Raw genomic sequence first — 24,242 nt, 5'->3', positions numbered from 1 at the left:
TTCTATATAACTGTTTTCTACCACTTTATATTGCCTTACATAATCATCTAACTAAAGAGCCTCTTGATGAAGGTGAAAGAGGAGAGTGAGAAAGTTGGCTTAAAGCTCAATGTTCAGAAAACTAAGATCATGGCATCTGGTCCCATCACTTCATGGCAAATAGATGGGGAAACAGTGGAAACAGTGTCAGACTTTATTTTTTGGGGCTCCAGAATCACTGCTGATGGTGACTGCAGCCATGAAATTAAAAGACGCTTACTCCTTGGAAGGAAGGTTATGGCCAACCTAGAGAGCATATTTAAAAGCAGAGACATTACTTTGCCAACAAAAGTCCGTCTAGTCAAGGCTATGATTTTTCCAGTGGTCATGTATGGATGTGAGAGTTGGACAGTGAAGAAAGCTGAGCGCTAAAGAATTGATGCTTTTGAACTGTGGTGTTGGAGAAGACTCTTGAGAGTCCCTTGGACTGCAAGGAGATCCAATCAATCCATCCTAAAAGAGATCAATCCTGGGTGTTCATTGGAAGGTCTGATGTTGAAGCTGAAACTCCAATACTTTGGCCACCTCATGCGAAGGGTTGACTCATTGGAAAAGACCCTAATGCTGGGTAGGATTGGGGGCGGGAGGAGAAGGGGACGACAGAGGATGAGATGGTTGGATGGCATCACCGACTCGATGGACATGGGTTTGGGTAGACTCCAGGAGTTGGTGATGGACAGAGAGGCCTGGCGTGCTGCAATTCATGGGGTCACAAAGAGTCGGGCACGACTGAGCGACTGAACTGAACTGAATCATCTAATGCCATTATATTTCTAATTATCTACAATTTTCAAAGAGCTTTTAAAAGTATTGTCTTAATTGATCTTTAAGATGTTCTGGCTAAAGCTAAATGGTAGAAGGTTAGGAGAGTGTCAGTGGTTGCAGTCAACTTTAGCCCATATGATTGACATCCTGGCAGGTGTTAAACTAAGCTGGTAGCCAAAGGAGGGCCAGCCAGACTGGAAGGCCGTATATTAACTGCCATAATCCTGGGATTTGCCAAGACCCTTCTCTTTTTTCACTTAGAACTAAGAGGTTATTGCTTACAGAGTTCTCCCATCTCATTTTCTTCATCAGGAGAATCTGCTTCAACAGCAAAAGCAACAAAAGATAAGCATCATAAGAAAGCTCATTGATAGCATCTCTGACAATATTTCATGAAGTGCATGAAAAGAAATAAGGAAGTGTGTTCTTTAACATTAACCCACAAGTATAAGACTACCAAAGACTACCACTTCTCACTTGCATTTCACAACTTCTGGCTCCCACATCTTCAAAATGCTCACATCTGTATTCATATCTGCCTACTTCACACCCACTGTACAAAGGTTTGCCTTGCTACAGACCAGCCCCACCCCTTAGTTTCTGGATAGTATCCACCTTCACTTCATTTTATTGATTATCTCATCTCTTTCCTGCATCTTCAAGCTTTCTCATCTACTGGCTGCTTCCCATTAAGAGGTAAAATATGCTCCTTTAGCCCTGTGGCCTCTTCAGAATATAGTCCTTCTCCTCCTGAAGGAGTGTGCTTACACTCCCTGCCTCCATTTCCTCTCCTTTCCACTCATCCCAAAAGAATCTGACATCTGGCCCATCACTGCACTTTAACTGCTCTTACCAAAGATGCCGATGTCTACCTCTGTGCTGACTCTTACCGGCATTCTTCACTCCTTATTTTAGTTGAGTCATCCTTATCATTTGATACTATTAACCTCTCCCTTACTGCACACTCTTTACCGCAGCCCAGGCTCCTGTGGTTTTCCTCCTACACTCTGATCACAGGACCTTCCTCTTTTTCTGCCTGTCGTCCAAACGTTCATTCCTTAAACTTACTTCTCTTTTTCCCTTCATACACTCTCCCATTATTTTAGTTACCATTTATATCACCTGCCCACACCACTCTCTCCCATTATTTCAGTTACCATCTGTATCACCTGCCCACACCACTCTCTCAAGCTCCAGACCCATGAACCCACCTCCTACTCAACAATCCCACTTGCCCCACTAGGACCCAAATTCAGCAAGTCCAAAACTGAACTATCATCCTCCTGCCTCGAACTTGTTCTTGAATATGTATACAACACTTTCATACACCAGCCACCCTTGGCTATTCTCCTTCCTCATATCCACATTAAATTTCTCACCACATCTATTTCACCTTCTCAAAGTCCTTCAAACTATCTTCATTTCCAGTGACACTGCCTTAGTCCAGACCCCCAACATCTATCAATTGGAAATCTGCAGTCGCTTCCTAATTGGTTTCTCTGCCCCTAACTGTGCCTCTTCCAATCCATTCTTTCAAGACCTCTTATTGAGATTTTCTAAAATGTGACTCTCACCACACCATTTTCTATCTTAAAACCCTTCAGTAATTTTTCAGCATCTTTCAAATGAAGTCTAACATTACCACGGCCTCTGATGGGGCCATGGTATTGCTCCAGCCTTATCTCCTTCTCCCTTCCCTGTGTCACACCCAACAGCTACTTCCTCCTGACGACCACGTTCTCTTTTGCTCTTAGGACTTCAGACAAGAACTCACTGTATGGAACCCTCATCTCTCAACTCCTCCTTCAACTGGCAACTCTCTTCTCATTCATCAGACCTCGGATAATGCTACTTCCTGGCCTTCATTTGATGAGTCTTGAATCCCCCTGCTTTGTTCTCCCAATATCATAAACTTTCTGTATCATAACACTTAGCACCCCTTTTCATAACTGCTCGTTTATTAATAATTATCTATTTTCCCCATTAAACTGTAAATCACTTGAGGATACTTACCTTTATATCCATAATACTAGCAAAGTGTCTAGATCACACAATCAATATAGTTTTTTACAGAATATATTAAAGGAGTAAAGTATCAAGAAACTCAAGTCTGTATGGGCACTCTCCTGGGACTCAGTAGTCCCCTCTGCTTCATGTTCTGGCTCACGCAACCTTATGGCAACCCCGATGCACACCATCACTTATGTTCCCAACCTCTGCACATGGTCACCAGTGCTCTTTGTTCACAATGTTTAAGCTTTGAGAAAACAGTACTCATATTGCATGACCTGCTGGGCCAGCATCAGGAAGGACCTCTGGATATCATGATTTCAGAAACCATAAGAAAAGTCATTCCCTGTCCTGCCACAGAAAAATAATAATTTGGGTAATTATTTGGGTAATTCTCAAAACTCCTTTATGTGGAGATCAAAGTTATTGTTTCTCAACAAGAAGCAAGTAAAAATGTCTTTTAAATTTACACTATAGAAATAAATATTAAAGACTCTAAGTTCTTCAATTAACCACTGACTAAAATTAAAGCTCTGGGGCCTAAGGTACAACTTGGTGACTATAATTAACAATACTGTATTATGTATTTGAACGTTGCTAAAAGAGTAGATCTTAAATGTTCTCACCACAAAAAATGGTAATTATTTGAGATGATGGAGGGGTTGCTGCTGCTGCTGCGGCTGCTAAGTCGCTTCAGTCGTGTCCGACTCTGTGCGACCCCATAGACGGCAGCCCACCAGGCTCCACCGTCCCTGCGATTCTCCAGGCAAGCACACTGGAGTGGGTTGCCATTTCCTTCTCCAGTCATGAAAGGGAAAAGTGAAAGTGAAGTCACTCAGTCGTGTCCAACTCTTAGCGACCCCATGGACTGCGGCCTACCAGGCTCCTCCGTCCATGGGACTTTCCAGGCAAGAGTACTGGAGTGGGGTGCCATTGCCTTCTCCGGATGGAGGGGTTAACTAACCTTTATTGTGGTGATCATTTTATAATATATTAATATACATATATCAAATCATCATCTTGCACACCTTAAGCTTACACAAAATTATACATTAACTATATCTCAAAAAGCTGGGGAGAAAATAAAAATAAAATGTTTTTAAAGGCCACAAATTTTTTAATAGAAGAACTTTGGGAGGTTAAGAAGTTGACGTGAGACTTTGAGAATACTCTGTACAGAGCTAATAATTACACTTTCGTATTTACCAGTCACTTAACTTGAAGCCACTAAGAATACAAACATAAGATAGATTGGAGGGAGAGAATGCTTTTTTGTCAGATTTATACTTTTTCTATATTTTGTCACCATAAAATTCAGTAGTTTGTACACAAAGGTGTCTTGTGGGCTTTTGGTATTAACTATAATGGTTAATTATTATACAACCTCTAACCTTGAAACTCTAACTATAAAACTCACTGAACTGCCAATTGTAGGAAATTAAATTTACCAATCATTGTTCATTTGCTATAGGAAATTGAATTTTGTAATATTTAACCCACAATGACTTCACTGAGCTTATTATAGTTAAATCAACCAAGATGAAAGCTATTTAGCTCCTCTTGGGGTTACAAAAAAAATCACCTGTTTTTTTTTCTGTGACCAATTACTGTATGAGTAAATATAAACAGTGATGATAGCAGAAACATTTTAAAACAATACCAAAATATCTCAACTTTTTCCTCTGCAACTCTAAACTGCAAGCAACTGAAAACAATGCCTCCCACAGGGTTATAACTAGGGAGGAAAGAGTTGGAGTTTCACTAGAGCCCAGTGATCTTTCAGGGGTAAGGGAAAAAGTCCCACATATAGAGCAGGAGGGAGATGCGGGTGATTCAGAAGGGGGAGAAGAGGGCACCAAACATAGCAGTTCTAGAGAAATGCTCATGACAGCACCAAGCCTTTGGAGTTCCACTCACCTGGGCTCAGGTCTGGGACTGCCTCCCACTTATGCACTTTATCATCAAACAACCTGGTTTAATCTCCCTGAGCCTCTGTTTCCTCAATTTTAAAATAATGATATTAGCAATAAACTCAAGAAGGTATAAGAATTAAAAGAGAGACTGATAAGGTGTTTTGCTCAGTTCTTGGCATGTAATGATATTGGATAAACGTTAGGTGTTATTTTTGTCATTGTCACTGTTGTTATTATTTTCTTTCCATTTCACCACTTCACTTAAGTCCAGTCATGATGACAAAAATGCTCAGAAATGTAATTCAGTGGGGGCACTTCCTCCTGCCTCCTGCCCTGGAGCAGTGCCACAGAGCCTGCAGCATGGCCTCGCAGATGATGGCAAGGTTGTGCGGTGGCTTACCCTGGCTCATCTCTGTCACTGAGATCCTCAGCTCAGGGTTCTGACATAGTAGCTGCCTGGTGATGGCCACAACTTCTGAGCATCCAGTCACACATGGTGAAAAGGCCATTCTAAAGCACCTCTTGTTGTGCTGTGGTAGAGTAGAGAGAGCATAAGATCTGGGAGCAGACATATCTGAATATCAATGCTCACTGTCTGAGTCTGAGAAATCAACTTCTCTCCATATTCTTCATCTTAAACTGGGTGTACTGCCACCCACCCTTCAGACTCACTGTGAATGTCAAGTGCTCATCACAGCACCTGGCACAAGGTAAGTAACTCAACAAATGATAGTTATCTCTATTATTGTGATCATTATGAGGATTTCTTTGGATTGTCCTCACGTTCTGAGAAATACTGAAGATGAGAACCAGAACTGAGTTCAAAAATCATGTTTCCAACACATCCCCTTACATAGAAGCTGAATGTTTTAATCCACCTAAACTTAATCCCAAAGAAAGGCAATGCCAAAAACTATTCAAACTACCGCACAATTGCACTCATCTCACACGCTAGTAAAGTAATGCTCAAAATTCTCCAAGCCAGGCTTCAACAGTATGTGAACCATGAACTTCCAGATGTTCAAGCTGGATTTAGAAAAGGCAGAGGAACCAGAGATCAAATTGCCAATATCTGCTGGATCATCAAAAAAGCAAGAGAGTTACAGAAAAACATCTACTTTTGCTTTATTGACTACGCCAAAGCCTTTGACTGTGTGGATCACAATAAACTGTAGAAAATTCTTGAAGAAATGGGAATACTAGACCATCTGACCTGCCTCCTGAGAAATCTGTATGCAGGTCAAGAAGCAACAGTTAGAACTGGACATGGAACAATAGACTGGTTCCAAATCAGGAAGGGAGTATGCCAAAGCTGTATATTGTCACCTTGCTTATTTAACTTATATGCAGAGTACATCATGAGAAATGCTGGGTTGGATGAAGCAGAAGCTAGAATCAAGATTGCCAGGAGAAATATCAATAACCTCAGATACACAGATGATACCACCCTTGTGGCAGAAAGTGAAGAAGAACTAAAGAGCCTCTTGATGAAAGTGAAAGAGGAATGAAAAAGTTGGCTTAAAACTCAACATTCAGAAAACTAAGATCATGGCATCTGGTCCCATCACTTCATGGTAGGGAAACAATGGAAACAGTGAGAAGAAACTTTATTTTGGGGAGGCTCCAAAGTCACTGCAGATGGTGACTGCAGCCATGAAATTAAAAGATGCTTGCTCCTTGGAAGAAAAGCTATTACCAACCTAGACACCATATTAAAAAGCAGAGATATTACTTTGCCAACAAAGGCCCGTCTAGTCAAAGCTATGGTTTTTCCAGTAGTTGTGTACGGATGTGAGAGTTGGACTATAAAGAAAGCTGAGCACTGAAGTATTGATGTTTTTGAACTGTGGAGTCGGAGAAGACTCTTGAGAGTCCCTTGGGCTGCAAGGAGATCCAACCAGTCAATCTTAAAGGAAATCAGTCCTGAATATTCATTGGAAGGACGGATGTTGAAGCTGAAACTCTAGTACTTTGGCCACCTGAAGCGGAGAAGCAACTCTTTGGAAAAGACCCTGATGCTGGGAAAGGTTGAAGGCAGAAGGAGAAGGGGATGACAGAGGATGAGATGGTTGGATGGCATCACTGATGCAAAGGACATGAGTTTGAGTAGGCTCTGGGAGTTGGTGATGGACAGGGAAGCCTGGCGTGCTGCAGTCCATGGGGTCACATAGAGTTGGACACGACTGAGTGACTGAACTGAACTGAAACTTCAAAAACTTGAAGCCTCTTTCTGTTGACAGGAAGTCTCACCTTGTATAGGTTGCCCTCCTTCAAGATTTCCCTGTAATTCTCAGGATGCTTATATGTAATCATGACTTAGCTCTGTGGTCATGGCCACTGCCATGGTTCCCATCCTATGATGGTGCCATTGACTTGAGAGTTGGCCCTGCACCTTGGAAGAGCACACCCTTCTTCCAAAATGAGAAGGGTATTGTTCCTTCTGTGTCACACCTGGCTGTGGGAGGAAGCGTCCCCAGCAAGTGTTTATTGATACAGCACTTTATTGATTTATATATTTTTGGTTCCACTAGCTCTTCACTGCTGTCTGAAGGCTTTCTCTAGTTGCAGCGTGCAGGCCTCTCACTGTGGTGGCCTTTCTTGTTGCAGTGCATGGGCTCTAGGATGTGCAGGCTTCAGTAGTTGTGGCTCGTGGGCATAACTGCCCTGAGACATGTGGAATCCTAGTTCTCAGACCAGGGATCGAACCCTTGCCCCCTGTACTGACAGGCAGATTCGTAACCACTGAACCACCAGGGACGTCCCAATACAGCACTTAAAAATTCACAAACAAAACCCCTTTGTGGTAGGATGGCTGGGCCTAGATGAACTCAAGATTCTGCTGCCATATTGTCCCCAGACACTAATGTCTCATTTTAAAAGCAAGTGCTCCTTGCCCAGCCCCTTATGCTGAATCCCCTAGAATAGGACTTTAGTCAAACACATGTGCACACACATCAATCCATCAGACATGTCCATAAATGCTGGAATCCCAGCTATGGACAGAAGAGAAGCCTTTTTGTCTTAAGCCCTTTGCAAATAAGCGGTGGCAAACAGTTTACATGAGGTTAGCAAAGTCTCCTAATGGCTCAGCACCACCAAGACTCATGCTGTTCCAACAGGTGAAGAAAATACAAGGTTAAGGGATTGGCCAGGACATGTCAGCAGCTGGTGGCAGGGTGGTGAACTAGAACCCCAGTTCAGGGCTCTTCCTCCCCCCTACACTGCCACCTTTCCGTGCACAAGCTCCCTGCCCAGTGCTGAAGCCTTTGATTTAGCCAGATGGTTGACACATTTTCCCCCTTTTTGCCAAAAGGATGATTTGCTTTCCAAAAATCTCAAATTAAGCAGCTCATGACTGGTTCTGAAGATAAAGAGAACTGAATTCTAACAAAGCACTGAAGAAAGCAACCTGACAGCACAATGTCACTTCTGTTTCCTATCTCTGGATGCCAGATGCCTGCTTTCTCTTGTTCACCCACAGGGGATTTGTGATTGGGTTTGAATTCTTGAACACTGTTTCCTGGAAAAGGCCCCAGAGCCACTGATGTGTCTGCAAGAAAGGAGAAACACTTGGCCAATCCAGCATTGGCAGGCCCTAGGGCATTTTCAAGCCCTGAACTCAGCTCTGGGTGCTAAAAAAACATACATTGGCAATTGTTGAGTTTCAGAAGCAAGAGGGAACAAAGACTGGAGGCTATTCCTACTTAGGCAGAAAAAATAGGCAGTTCAAGGCTGCAGAATGACTGTACTGACCACAGTGCCACCTTAACTTTGAATCAGCTGGTTACATATTGCTAGCTGGGTACTGATGCTGAAGCTGAAGCTCTAATGCTTTGGCCACCTCATGCGAAGAACCAACTCATTGGAAAAGAGCCTGATGCTGGGAAAGATTGAGGGCAGGAGGAGAAGGGGGCGAGAGAGAATGAGATGGTTGGATGGCATCATCAACTCAATGGACATGAGTTTGAGCAAGCTCCGGGAGATGGTGAAGAAAAGGGAAGCCTTGTGTGCTACAGCCCGTGGGGTTGGAAAGAGGCAGACATGACTGAGCGACTGAACAACAAAAGCAAGAAGTTTTTGACTAATATTTATCCAGAATTTCTCTTTTTCATGTGTTAAAGCATTTTGTAGGAATCTTCCATTACTTGCATGTTACTTAAATCAGTCCATAGAAACACAAATGGAAATAACCACAAATTTATCTGAGCATGTTTTAGAGTCATTAACTCAGAGCTGACACCACCAGTTCACTATTCTGGAGACTATCTAACATATTACACTCTGGACTTCTCAAGGAAACATGGAATCCATTTACTCTCAGTTGTTAAGCTCTTTCACTCATCTTTGATTCCTTTGTAGCCAAGGATCCTTGCTCCCAAATCTCCTCCTAGCTGCCTATTGCACTTAAAAACACCGATCCATGTACAAAATGGGGGAATCCATGTACTGGTTTTCTCAGGTTGCCATAATAACATACCTCAGATCAGGTGGCTTTAAATCCTTTTTGTAAACGATTTTTAAATCATTCATTTATTTTTGGCTGTGCTGGGTCTTCACTGCTGCACAGCTTTTCTCTAGTTGCAGTACTTCAAATTTCAGTGGCTTCTCTTGTTGCAGAGTATGGGCTCTACAGCACACGGGCTTCCAAAGTGGCAGCCCATGGGCTCAGCAGTTGCAGTTCCCGGGTTCTAGAGCACAGGCTCTTAGTTGTGGCACACAGGCTTAGCTGCTCCTCGGCATATGGGATCTCCCTGGACAAAGGATCGAAATAGTGTCTCCTGCACTGGCAGGCGGATTCTTTATCACGGAGCCACCAGGGAAGCCCCCAGATTGGGTGGCTTTAAAACAACAGAAACTTATTTCTCACAGTTGTAGAGCCTGAAGTCCAAGATCAAGGTATTGGCCAGCTTGGATTCTTCTGAGCTCTGTCTCTCTGACTTGCGGGTGGCTGCCTACTTGCTGTGTCCTCATGTGGTATTCCCTTGGTGCACACCCCCTGTGGGCTCTCTGTGTGTCCCACTCTCCCCATTCTTACAAGGACACCAGTGAGATTGGATTAGAACCAGAACACCCCCTAGCACCCTCATTTTAATGTAATCACCTCTTAAGACCCTATCTCCAAACAGTCACATTTTGGATACCTGGAGTCAGAACTCCAACATATGCATTAAGGCAAGGGGGTGGGTACACAATTTAGCCCATCACAGCCTGTCTTTATGGAAAGTTTCCAAATTAAATGAAAGAATAAAGAAACCTATCTCAAGCTTCAGAGCCCTGTGGTTTTGGGGGGTTGTATAGAAAGACACGGTCAGATCTAACATATGGTTTAATTTTAGGGACTGCGTGCTTCTTGTTCCCCCAAAATACCTCACATGCCTTCAGATTCCCTTATTAGAGCCTCATATTTTTTTACTTATATCAAACAGAGGCTTTCTTCTGTTAAAATGCAAGCAGCCTTAGATGGAGCCTCGCCTGTCACTGAGACTTTAGTAGAACCATCACTTCCTTCCTAAGAGCAGTTTCAGATGAAGGACAGATGACTGGCCATCTACAGGGACTGGGAGGAAGTGAAAGGAGGATCATGGAGGGAGACAAGAGGAACAGAGACCAGAAGCTGGGGTCTGAGAAGACAGGCCTCACTGGCTTCACCCTTCACCCTGGATAACAGAAGAGACTAAACATTCATGCCCTAGTCCATATGGCTAGAGTTGTTTCAAGGAAGTGGTTGCTCAGAGACCATACTCTCTATCACACTCCCCTTTGCCTCTTAGTGAGGCCATGTGATGGATTTCTAGACCGTGGATTATGAGCTATGATATACTATAGTTCAAGAAAGCAAGCATGTATGCTCAGTCAAGTCCAACTCTTTGCAACCCCATGGACTATAGCCCGCCAGGCTCCTCTGTCCATGGAATTCTCCAGGCAAGAACACTGGAGTGAGTTACCATTTCCTTCTCCAGGGCATCTTCCCGACCCAGGGATCTAACCCTCTTGCATCTCCTGTACTGGCAGGCAGATTCTTAACCACTAGTGCCACCTGGGAGGCCTGGCCTATAAAAATATTCTACACAGCTTCTGCCCTGCCCTAATGGATTCTGAAACCCAAAGAAATAGCAGAACCGCAAAATGGAAAGAGCCTGGGTCCCTGAACCACTACACAGAATATCTGTACTGAAATGTGCTTATGTGAATAACTCCTGTTGACTCAACCACTGAGATTTCAGGGACTGTCCTTTTCAGCAACTGGCAATTGCTTAATTAAGAAGTTGACATAGTCGATGTACGGCCGTATTTGGCAAGAAATTAATCCCTTCAAAAGTGGATGGTTCATGCTAGATTATGCCAAGAGTAAATATGGAAAATAAGAAGAGTATTATGCATAGAAGGTACTCAATAAATATGTAACCAATGAATAACCAAAGGGACTCTGCCTGATAAAGCAATTCAAACTAAGACAGCAGACGGTGAACACAGATGCGAATTTACACCCCTACCCCCTTCCACCAAACTGAAAGAAGTGTCTATGTGTTCATGCGCATAAAGGATTCACCTCATTTCTGAACAGTGAGTACAGGGCAGAAATTTTCTCAGTGTTTCCAACTCTTTGTGACCCCATGGACTGTAGCCCACTAGACTCCTCTGTCCATGGGATTCTCCAGGCAAGAATACTGGAGTGGGTAGCCATTCCCTTCTCCAGGGGATCTCCCTGACCCAGGGATCAAACCTGTGTCTCTTGAGTCTGCTGTATTGGCAAGTGGATTCTTTACCACTAGCGCCACCTGAGAAGCCCCAAATATATCTAGGGATGACATATAATCAAAAAGAAAAGTCATCTGTGTAAGTCCTGCATATAAAATTTAAAGAAGAAAAAAAAAAACATGTCTTGCACTATTGAAGTAAAACCTGTCTGTTTAATTGAAAATAATGATGCAAAATTGACTTTTGTAAAAATGATATAAATGAACTTACAAAACAGAAAGAGACTCACAGGCTTAGAGAACAAACTCGTGGTTGCTGTGGGGAAAGATGGGGGGACGGGACAGTTAGGGAATTTGGGATGAACATGTACAGGTGCTATACTTTAAATGGATAACCAACAAGGACCTACTGTATAGCTTAGGGAACTCTGTGCAATGTCAAGTGGCAACCTGCTTGAAAGGGGACTTGGGGGGAGAATGGATACATGTTTATGTATGACTGAGTTTCTTTGTTGTCCACCTGAAGCTATCACAACATTATTAATCTTCTATACATCAATATAAAATAAAAAGTTTTTTTTTAAGTATAAAAACAATGGCCTTTTTTTATTGATTGGTTACTACTTACCAGCCACCATGCTCTACATGTCATCTCATTTGATCCTTCCGACAACATGGTAAAAAGTGGAGTCATCCTGTTATCCTGTTCACCAGAAACTATCACAACATTGTTTGTTAATCAGCTATACACCGATACAAAATAAAAAGTTTTTTTTTTTAAGATAGCTGCAAAAAAAAATATGGAAAAGGGGAAAAAATCGACTTCTGTTTAGTCACAGATAAAGAACTTTGTCTATCTAGCTATATAAGGGGTCTAGATGGTGCCTGGAATGTGACACATAAGCATCAGTCCGATGACAGCGTTAATAACCGAGCGCCTGTGGAGTGCGCAGTGTTGTCGGGAGCATGGTGAACTTCAAAAGGCTTGCATGCCAGTGAGAGAGAACCACATGGCACCAAGCCGCTTGAACGCCAGGGATAATGAAATACATGTTCAACAGAGGTAGGAAAAGCATGCTATTGGAAAAGGAACAGTGGACTCTGGCGGGGAGGAAGACATAGGGTATCAAAGAGCAGGTGGAATTGAGGCTGAGTCCTAGAGTAGAAGAATGGATGAGGGAATCACATGGCCAAAGTGATGGAGAAATGGCAACGGCTGGCTGGCCCGGGAAGTCTGGACATGTGTAAGGCCCTTTAGGAGGTGGGCCTTGGAGAAGAAGGGAGAGCTGCATACTAGGGTCTGCTTGTGACTAGGGAGTGAAATCTTAGCCTCAAAAGAAGTGGATTTCATTCCTTTTTCTCCCTCCAAACTTTGTAGAGCACTTACCTCCTTTAAATGATACATAATGGCATTTTATTAAGTCATTCTAAAGAGTGGGACAACTGAGTGACTGAACTGAACTGAATCTGTGTAAGATGACTACCATGCCCAAACTATTTTTATGCTTCAGAAGTTAAAATAATGTGAAGAAAATATGTTACAGAATAATGCATGGGTACATTTTAATTCTATCTTCTTAAATTATATTAACTTTTGGACAAAAAACCTCATTTTGTTTCGGTTCTTATCATTAGAAGGGACCCTCTTAAGGTCTGTATTAGCAATCCAGCTGCCCCTTCTGCTAACTGTGGTTCAGAAAAGGACATGAATTCAGTTTATAGAGTATTTATATGACTGAGTCTAAAGAGAGGGTCTGCTAAGAGCTCCTCCTCCCATGTCAACACAATTAGGTTGGTAATTCAAGGCCATTCAAATCATTTTAAGGAGACCAGAAAAAGGAAGAGACAGGTGGACAGAAGTTCTAACCTAAACCGAAGCTTAGAAAAATACCAAAGCCTTTTTTTCCATTCATTCAACAAATATTAATTAATTAATCATAGTAAATTGCTTGTTAGTCACTCAGTCATGTCTGACTCTTTGCAATCCCACAGACTGTAGACCTCTAGGCTTCTCTATCCATGGAATTCTCCAGGCAATAATACTGGAGTGGGTTGTCATTTCCTTCTCCAGGGGATCTTCCCAACACAGGGATTGAACCCAGGTCTCTTGCCTTGCAAGAGGTGCATTACCACCTTCCAATTTGAGCCAAATTGCTTAGGTAACAAATACTTGCTTCGCACAAGCAGTTTTAGGCTTCAACTAAACAAGATTGTCAAGGTCTTGGCTCTTAACGGAGATATTTTCTTGAGGGGAAGAGAGCTCATACACCACAAGATGTAGCAGAAAGTAGTGTTTTGAGACCTTCACTGAGGTTTCCACAGCCAACCCCATCTCAACTCCACCCTTTGCTTCCTTGTGCCCTTTAGGAAGCAGCAGTCCCTTTATACTGGCACTGATCTCAGTGGCTTTGAGTGTACATGTAGACTTTTTTTATACATAGAAGAGACAATAGTATTGAAAATCAAAGTGTTTGAAGAAAGCTTTGTATTATATTGTCTTGCTTTGTTTCATTTCAAAAAGCTTGGCTTTGCATGGCAAGAAGACAAAGCCTGGAAGAAGAGGGCATAGAGTTTATTTATAAACACTGTTTGGAAAGAGAAGAGTTGAGATGATCAGTCTTCTCGCCACACAGAGAGATCAAAAGCTTTTTGGAGTTGAAGGGAAGAGCTTCAAAATTGGTAGATAAGAGCTAGAGAGAAAATTGTTGGTGACGGTCCCTGAGATAGAGGCCCTTCCTCCTGACCCCTCTCAGAAAAGAAATTTCAGTTGGGTGTTGATGAAGCCCCCTAATTTAGGGTCAAGAATGAGAGCAGAGAATTTCTTAAAACTTCACAAAATGTCTCACATGGCGGGAGTGTCCTCAGCAGAACAGAATGGAGGCTGGCATGCTCATGCAGAAAAAAATCAGTACAGCTCTCCTCCACCCGCCGCCCCCCTACCATACCCACTAGGCTCCTTCAGCACAGAATGGTGCAGAAGAGCATCAGAAGGTTTTCCCTAATCTCAGGAAGGGTACAGAGCTGTTTGAGAGAGTGCTGATGGACCAGGAGAGGAGACTTGCCTTGAACAAAAAGGATGCTAGATGACTGGTATGGACAGCCTAGACGACAGGCAGCATGAGAAGCTCAGTGACTGATGGCAGCAGAGACAGAAGCCTTCAGCCACTCCAAAGAGATCAAAGTGGACAAGATCAGATAGCCCTTCTCCAACCCCCACTCCCATAATCTCCCACCCTACATGGGACTGTGCCATGCACAGGAATCAACTTTATTGGGTTAAGCCATTGAAATTGAAGGTTGTCTGTGACAGTAGTTAGCTTACTATGATTATTACTGTGCAGTGCTGTGCTTAATTGCTCAGTCATGTCTGATTCTTTGTGACCCCATGGACCACCAGGCTCCTCTGTCCATGGGATTCTCCAGGCAAGAATACTGGAGTGGGTTGCCATGTCCTCCTCCAGGGGATCTTCCCAACCCATGGATTGAACCCAGGTCTCGTGCGTTGCAGGCAAATTCTTTAGCATCTGAGCCACCAGGGAATCCAATAAGAGCCAGTAAATTACCAGTTTCTTGCTTATCTGAATATGTGACATAAAATTTGTACCCAGTACATGATAAACACCAAGAAAATTAAGCCAGGAGACCAGAGAGATAGTGACTGAAGGAAAAATAAGTGAATGATCTCTCTGTCATGAATAAACGATCTCTCTGTGAAAATAACATTGGAGCTGAAGCCTGGATATTGAGAAGGAGGCAGTCATGTACACTTCTTGAATATGAGTGTTCCAGGAAGAAAAAATAAGTGCCAAGGCTTTGAGGTAGGGATAAACTTGCTGTATTTAAGGAATTGCGAGGAGGTGATGTGGCTGGAGCAGAGGAAGCAAGACAGAATATAAGGAGGTGAGTTAGGGAAATGGACATGATGATATCATGTAGGGTTTTAAAGGCCATGGAAAGAAGGAAGTCTGAATTGTATACTAAATTCAATGAGAAGTCATTGGTGAGTATTAAGAAGGGAGATGATATGATTCAATTTATCATTTATTTTGGACGCTGCTTAGAGAAAGGATTAGAGTAAAACAAAAATGAAAGCTGAAGGGCTAGCTAAAAGACCATTGAAATGGCCCAGATGAGAGACATTGATTATTTAACCTGAAGGTGATAGTTGTAGAAAGAGAAAGAAGTGAATATACTGGAGATGTAGCTTGGAGATGGAACTGACTAACTGGATGTGACAAGTGAGGAAAAGAGTGGAATGACCCCCAGGTTTTTATCTTTAAAAACTGGGAAGAGGTGATACCATTTTTCAAGGAAGAAATTGGGAGAAGAACAGTTTAGGGAGAGGAAGAGATGAGAATAAAGAGTACAGTGTGGGTCCATTACATTTAAGATGCTATTAGATATCCAAGTCAGGGAGGCAGGATGACATCAAGTAGGCAGTTTGATTTATGAGCCTGCAGCTCAAGGAAAGGTCAAGACTGGAGACTAACATTTTGGAGTCATCTGCATGCAGGTGGTATTAACATAATGGAACTAAATGAAATCCACCAGGGAGACAGCATAGCTAGAGAAGAGGACCCAGGAAAAAACTGGAGGTCAAGCAAAGAAGACATAGCCAGTTAAGAGATTAAAAGGGAGCATCCAGTGAGACTGGAGGTAACAAATCAAACACGAGAGGCTGGTGTCACAGAAGCCAAGAAAAGAAACTATCTGGGTTATCTTTACTCCAAAATTAGCACAGATAGTTCAGAAGGTTTGCTGGGCTGCTAAGAGCCTTGAGTCAATAATTTCTATCTCATTACTCCTCAGAGAAAGAAAAACGTCAGAGTCATGGACACAAGCTGCCCCTTCAAATGTCCTTAGTCTCTGAGGATCTGATGAGCATCCTCATAGCTCTGCCTCCTCTCTCCCACTGGAGTAGCTCTCATCTCATTGGCACTGACTCAAGAGCATCTTTTCCATAGTCAGAAAAACAGCACCTTTCAGGACAGATGATTCAAATCAACTAGGCCTTTGAGAGAATGACTTTCTCTTTACATATGTTAGAATATTAAGCTACCACCTTAGCTACAGACTACCACCAAACAGGCCACAGATGATGAATGTGAGATGGTTTGCCAACTATTAAGGGTTAACTTTGGGGATGTATTTTAAGTGAAATTCTATTAATAGCTATCACCTTGTCTGTAAGAAATAGTTTGACCCACTGCAAATAATAGCCAACTCAGTATTCCAGAGCCACTGACTTGTATACGTGTAAAGCCATCAAGGATAAGAATATTTAAAGATCAAATAATATATAGGGAAAAAAGCCTTCTTAATCACCCAAACGACCTCATTTCCCACATTAATCTATAGTAAGATAGTATTTAAGTAATATGAAGTTTCCAGATTAGCCAAGATGAGATATATCCAACTCTGTACCAACTTTAACAGATCTCCATCACAACACTTGACAGTACTTCAAGTTACGACTTGAGATGTCAGAGTTGGGTGCCTTCAAGGATTGTTTGCATGTTTGTTTTTACTGAAGTTGTCACAGTTAATGTAATATAGATAGCTGCTAGTACTTGAACAACAAGGAAGAACTTAAAATTCTCTAGTCACCCACACAAATCTTAAGAGGTCTATCAAAGTACATAAATGGTATATAAAAGTACACAAATTAGTTGGTCCAGAATATTTCCATCCTCAAGTGGAGACAAAGTTAATTTCCCCATCCACTAAAATATTAATACATGTCCACAATCCTCCTCACAATTTTGCATACAAGCTCAAAAGAGTCTCAGATCCTCTGCAGGCTACATGTGCCCCCACTGCCCCAAAATTTTCAAGTTAAGGACTTGGAATACTTCTACTACCGGGTGTTCATTGGAAGGACTGATGTTGAAGCTGAAACTCCAATACTTTGGCCACCTCATGTGAAGAGTTGACTCATTGGAAAAGACCCTAATGCTGGGTAGGATTAGGGGCGGGAGGAGAAGGGGCCGACAGAGGATGAGATGGTTGGATGGCATCGCTGACTCGATGGACATGGGTTTGGGTGGACTCTGGGAGTTGGTGATGGACAGAGAGGCCTGGCATGCTGCAGTTCATGGGGTCGCAAAGAGTCGGACACGACTGAGCGACTGAACTGACCTGACCTGACCTGAACCACCGGGTACCATGTACCTCATCTCCTTATTTGCCACCAGGGGTCAAAACTTTTCATTGCCCAAAGTGCAGTCTTAAGAGACCCTGGATTTTTTAATTCTCTAGGAAAAAGGGCAAGCCCCATAGAGAACTGAAGTTCATCTCCCACTGCGTATGCGGCCAGAGATGCTAGGAGCTGTCCTATGTCCTGAAAATCTTGAGCTAGCATCACCAGGAGCTGTCCAAGGTCCCAAATGTTTTCTCAATTGCTTCACACAGAACAGTCTACAGCCTATCTGTATCAAAACCAACTGGGCATGCATAATAAAATACAAATTCCTAGCCCATCCTAGAGTTACCAAGTCAAAATCTTCATAGGTAAACCTCACAAATCTCCATTTTGACAAGTTTCGCAGGAGCTGCTTGTATACAATGCAAAGATTTATTTCCCAAAAGTTAATACCACTTTGTTAGGACTAGGAACAACTTATTCCCATCTAAATCACTGATCACCATTAATAAATCAGAAACCTTCAATATTATCTTATTAACAGTCATGATGAGTAATTATATTACTGAAAAGGACATTAACTACATTTCTTCCAGATGGTTCCTGTCACGATTTTTCACCAGATACAAAGGAAATGGCTACCCACTCCAATATTCTTGCCTGGAAAATCCTATGGACAGAGGAGCCTTGTGGGCTCTAGTCCATGGGGTCTCTAAGAATTGGACACGACTGAGCAACTGAGCACAAAACTCCAGCATCATCAAGGAGTCTCAGAAAAGGCAAACCTTTTTTGAAATTAACTTCGGTGATCTTCTAGCAAGTCTTTCCTGGCCATCCAATCCAGAAACAAAATAATAGTAATTACAACCAGTATTTACTGATCATTCATTATTAGCTATCCATCAAATTTGTAATAATGATTAATAATAGTTAACAAACAAAACAAATTGAATGTTTCTACATGCCCAGCACTGCTCAAAGTTCCTCTCATGATTGTCTCATTTAATACTTTATATATATATGTACATATATATATACAAATATATATATATATATATATATCCATGATCCCAAAAAAAGCAGGAAAAAATTGTAGCCTTTATTACTTAAAGTGTTGGTGCTCACTTATAGGCCTTTGTCATATAAACATATGATGCTAAAGCTAATGTTTTGTTATTGTTTTTTTTAATATGTGAAAATGAGGGAGAATAGAAAAGCCCTTTATTGATTGCTTGTGGTATTCTTGGCACTTTAGCATGCTTTTTTTCACTAAAATATCAAAACTATTTATGAATAGGCTTTACTATCCTCATTTTGATGTTTATTGAGGAACTGACATACAATAAACTGCACTTAAAGTGTGCAATTTAGGAGGTTTTGATACACATACACACATGTAAAACCCTCCTCCAAAAGTTTCCTTGCACCCTTTATTATCCTTGCTCCACTCCTTTCTAGTTCATTTTCCAAGACAACCACTGGTTTGCTTTCTGATGCTATAGACTAGTGTGCATTTTCTAGAATTTTATGCAAACAAGATCATACAGTGTATACTATTTTTGGCTACCATCTTATACTCAGCATGATTATTTTGAGATTCATCCATGTTATTCCATTTGTCAATATTTCATTCATTTTTGCTGCTGAGTAGTATTCTGATTATCCCTCACTGTATAAAAAAGAAAACTATGAAAATAAGCAACTCCTCTAAGATCATACAGTAAAGGACTAGATTCAAATGGAAGTCTGCCCAAAACAAAAATCCCCAGATTTTCCCACTATTCTCTTTTGTCTTTTTTAACTGAGAAACAGCTCTACATACATGTTCAGAATGGGAGAGATATAGCATCCCAGAGTAAACCAAAGATAGTAATCACACACAAAAAAGGATGTTGTATAGCTAGAAAGGATGTCACTGTCCTACCCACCCCTCCCATAGTCCCTGCTCCCAGAAGTACCACATTAACTCTTGGGCTTCCCTCATCCAAAGAGGAACTCCAGGGCTCTGGGGCTGCTGAGGTACATGGAGATCACCATGTACAAGCCCTAAGCTCTAGGTAAAGCCCCATCTTCTAGGCCAAAAGGGAAGGGAGTATCTGAGGCAGCTGATGGGAAGTGGTCAGTTTTATAGTAGGGGAGGGAGGCATCCAAGGAATTATGAAGACCTCATTAAACAGGGTTACCTATTTGACTTCCCCTGCTAGCTAGATTTTTTAATAGAGACAGAAGAAAAATAACAAGGAGGAAGTGGAAAAGGAAAGGTAAACAACCCTTGCTTGACTGGTGATCTCAGGTACCCCGATTCTTGGAAGACAAAAACTTAATAGGATTTCCCCAGTGGCTAAGACTCAGTACTTCCACTGTAGAGTACATGGGCTCAATACCTGGTCAGGCAACTAAGATCCCACATGCTCTGTGGCCCAGCCAATAATAACAATTATCATTAAAATTTAAAAAACTTAATATACCACATTCTCCCATAATCCTTAACATATTTTTGAAGATGAATTAATAACAATAAAAACAACAATAACTAGTGTTTATAGATTTCTTGTTATGTGCCAGGCACCAAGCAAGAGAATTCAATTTTATTTTACAAACTATAAAGCCAATCCTCAGAAAATATTAAGTGCCTTGTCAAAAGTCACACAACCAGAGAGATGAAGTTATACCCAGAGTTCAAATCTCTGAGTCTCAGCCCAGTGTTCTTCCCATGACTCACAAGGATTCCAGGCTGCCCTGAACCCAACCACCACCACACACTTCACATCAGTGGTCCATCACAGGCTCACCCTAGGGTATATGTTGACTTAGGTCCTTCACTTTCAGACCCATGACACCTTATCTTACCCCACCAGCACATGTCATTCTGTGTTCCCTGCCCTCAAAATACTGTTCAACACCTGAGTCAACTTTAAAGATAATCTGACAAACCAATTCTGTACCAAAGAGTTAATATTATAATGTTAATGATTTTAATGATTCTTCTCAGGTACCAGCTGGGGCTTAAGACGACTGTGCCTAAAAGAATGATGGAAATGATGGGCAGGACTGGGATGAAGAGATTTTCCAAGACTGGTCTTTACACATAAGAGTGTCACAGATTTAGAGACTCTAATTCCAGGCAAACTACTGTTCCTCTTTCAGAGGGGCCAACTCAGGCTGAAGTGACCTTTTGGGCAGAAGAAGAGAAAGAGTAATCATAATAGTTCAATAATAATAATAGGAGACAACATTTATAAACTACTATATGTTAGATACTTTTACCAGTATTATCTCAATTAATCCACAGTTTCATTAAGTAGGTGCTATTGTTTAGTCCCCCTTAACAGATGAGAAACAGAGACAGAGTAATCTGATCATCAATGGCAAGTCTTTCAAATGCCACAACACTCATTCTCAACTAGATCACAGACTTCCACCAGCTATCATTCATTATGCACCTATTATGTGCCTGGCACTGTGAGACCTATAAGCATATCAATTAACTGAAACTTCACAGTAACCCTCTGAGGTAGGTTACCATTATTACGCCCATTTTATAGATGAGACCCAGGCAGGAAAGAAAGGAAACGGGCTTGTGTGTAAAGCTGGAAACCAGCACAGGAAGTCAGCCCTTAGCGTCTGCACTCTCATCCAGCCCAGCTGGTATCTATTCCAGTCTAGGTCTTTCTCTTTCTAGGTTAAAAAGGCTCTGGGAACCAAGCAAGCCAAGAAAAGGACTTCGGGCGGCAACAGCTCCAAAAGACCACATGGGGGCGCCACCCGCCCTGGATTGGAGAGAGGGCGGGGAAGCCGGGCTTCTCCCCAGGCAGCCCTGGCTCCAGTCTAGCCCGCCCCATCCCACAGCAGCCAATCAGAAGCTCCGCTGACAGCACAGCGCTCACTGCAGTGGAGAATGGTTAATTCTCTTAAGGGACATCTGGTTTCCAAACAGGTAACATGACGCACACCTGACGGGAAGTCGCCGCTGGAGTCTGTAGCGGGAAGAGAAGGCTCCAGATGTTTTTACCTGAAAAATTCTCTAGACGAAGATTTTCTGCCCGGCTATCCTACAGCGGAGAAGGCGGCAACCAATCCGGATAGTCCCTTTACGTATTTATCATATCCGCCAATCACCGCTCTACCTTCCCCGACGGTCCCTTACCGTTTGAGCCTACTCCGCAGCGCAGTTTGCCCCTGCCGCTCACGTAGTCCAGGGTGAGGAGGGACTCTTTGTGGCCCGAGCCGGGGGCAGAAGCTGAGTCCTCGACCCCGCTGGGATGTGCGGTTCTGTAGGTTGGGAAATCTGCGGAAGAGCAACCACAGACAGCTGCCACCGCATATCCTTGCCGGCGCTGCAGTGGGCACCTGGCTTGGTTCTGACCCAGAATTTTAGATTCAGGCTTAGCTCACGCATTCCCAAGGGCTTCCACGTGCAGTCACCCCTGCTCTAATCTCGCTCACTTCCACCTTTCAGGATCCTACACAGAATGTCACATCCTCTCCTTGAAGGGACTGCACCTCTGTGAGCACCTTTGGAACTTTGTAAATATCACATTGCAGCATTTACTGCACTGTTTCATCATTTGTTACTCCCATGTTGGCCTGAGGGTAGAGACCAGATTTTAAGCGTCTTTGCACTGGGCAAGTTATTCAAACTCTGGGCTCGGCACGTTTCTAAATTGTTAAATAGTATAATAATGCCTCCTGCCTAAAGTATTTGCATTAAATTAATACTTGCAAAACAAAAGTGTCTTACACACAGCAAATGCTGAGAAAATGTTAACTCCTGTTATTCCTATGCCTGGTGTAAGCCTATAATAAGTACTCAGTAGGGGTTAGAATCAGTTTCACATACTCATTCTTGGAAGTTCAAATCTTGACTTCCTCAAAACTGCTGCAAGAAGGGAATGGTAAACTTCATTTCGATATAGATATAGTACTTCAATGGGTTCCCTGTAGCTCAGCAGTAAAGAATCCGCCTACCAATGCAGGAGAAATGGGTTTCATCCCAGGGTGGGGAAGATACCCTGGAGAACAAAATAGCAACCTAATCCAGTATGCCTGCCTGGGAAATCCTATGGACAGAGGAACCAGGTGGGCTACAGTCCATGGGGTTGCAAAGAGTCAGACATGGTTCCGCTGCTAAACAAAAACAACATAGTACTGCAACATGTTATCAAAGCTGACAACAGCGCTCTGGAGCCAGAACCTGGGCTGAAGTTAATGAGTGTAACTTGATAGCTGGATGACCATGGAAATTATCTTCAAAGTTCTTTAGATTCTCAACTGAAATGGGGATGATAATAATATCAATACCTACTTCATAGGGTTGTAGTGCCCGCAAGCAATGCATGAGAAGTGCTGAGAACAGTGTAACAAGTTCTCAATTTTCTCCTTTCCTATTCCAATTTCACTTTGGGAGCAACCGCAAGGATGCAATGGCACAGTATAGTTTTGTATCCTCTACCTTACACTTTAACTTTTGCAAAGTACATTGGTATATTATCTCATTTAACACTCAGAGCAACCCTGTAAGGTTCAAGGCACTTACTGGTTTGCTAGAAGTCCAAAGCACCTTTTGGTACAGTTTTACATATGTGCATTTGGAAGAAAGTTCTTTATTGTTGTAATTTAACATTTATTCTACAACTTATTTTCTTCACTTTACAGTACATCTCAGAGATCTTTGTATGCCTATTTCCCTGTTTCTTTTTAATTACTGCACAGTCCTTCATACCTGAATTCATTTAACCATTCCCCTGTTGGCACACATTCTAATTTTTAAAGCAAAATTCTGTTGAGTCTCCCTCAAGGCCCAAGGCTTTGATTGTTCAGACTCTGAGCAGTCTCCAGGCCCAAAGACTCAAGTCACCAGGAAATGAAATCCTTACAATCACGATTGTTCCAAATTTCTCCCACACCACTCTATCCAGCAAGCAGTGGGATGCGAGTCCTTCCTCCCAGTGAGGAAAGGATCAGGAGCGGGTATCCACATAGGGTTGGAAAGGGCTGATGATGACTTTAACCTTCAGTGGGACTGACAGAGGGGGTCTCTCAGAGGGCCCCTCCCCAAAGCTAAAGGTTTCTCGGCACCTCTGCCCTCATTGCTACCGCATCCAGGTCCCTCGCACACTTTGCACCCTAAAGTCCCTCACACCCTAAGAACTTGTTTAACTGCAACCTCTCCACCAGCACACCAGAAAAGACACAGTGTTCTATTGTCAGATGCACCATTATTCCAAGAAAGCTCTCCAGAAGTCCTGGCAGAGTTCCCAGCCCAGCTTTTTCTAAGGGATCAGGCTCAGTTAGGAGAAAAAAGGAGTGCAGGAAGGTACTCATCAGGCCACAGGAGACCCTGAGACATACAGTTCTAAAATGTAGCTCTGCAGCCAAGAAAGTTGCTTACCTTCCCTGAGCCTCAGTTTCTTCATTTGTCTGAAAGACATAGAGGAAGAAGAGGGAAGATCCAGGACACATAAATGGAAGAAGGGGGGCATGCAAGCATTGTGAACAAAGCTATCAGGGAATGACGAGAGGGAGTGGCCAGCCCCTGCACCAGCCCCTGCACTAGGAGATGGAGGGAGATGCTCCTGGAGCACAGCTCAGCACGGGAGTCTCCTCTCTCCCATCCTGCAAGAAGTTGAGAAACAGGACTATGTCTCAGGATATGTCAAGGCTGTGGCCAAGTCT

At 42.6% G+C, this 24,242-nt stretch overlaps 1 long non-coding RNA gene across 1 annotated transcript in view; it reads right to left on the bottom strand.

Annotated features, from left to right (window-relative positions):
* Positions 1–21,658, bottom strand: part of LOC145503533 (uncharacterized) — a 289,346-nt gene extending 267,688 nt beyond the window's left edge. The window contains exon 1 of the long non-coding RNA XR_014051546.1: positions 21,580–21,658. This is a non-coding gene — a long non-coding RNA (uncharacterized LOC145503533). The remainder of the gene's footprint in view (positions 1–21,579) is intronic.
* Positions 21,659–24,242: the final 2,584 nt, after the last annotated feature.

The sequence above is a fragment of the Giraffa tippelskirchi genome, chromosome 4 (genome assembly GCF_054371585.1).
Source record: "Giraffa tippelskirchi isolate mGirTip1 chromosome 4, T2T-mGirTip1v1.2.pri, whole genome shotgun sequence".
Lineage (NCBI taxonomy): Eukaryota > Metazoa > Chordata > Mammalia > Artiodactyla > Giraffidae > Giraffa > Giraffa tippelskirchi.
Note: the sequence above shows the minus strand (reverse complement) of the source record. Positions and strands in the feature narration are given on the sequence as shown.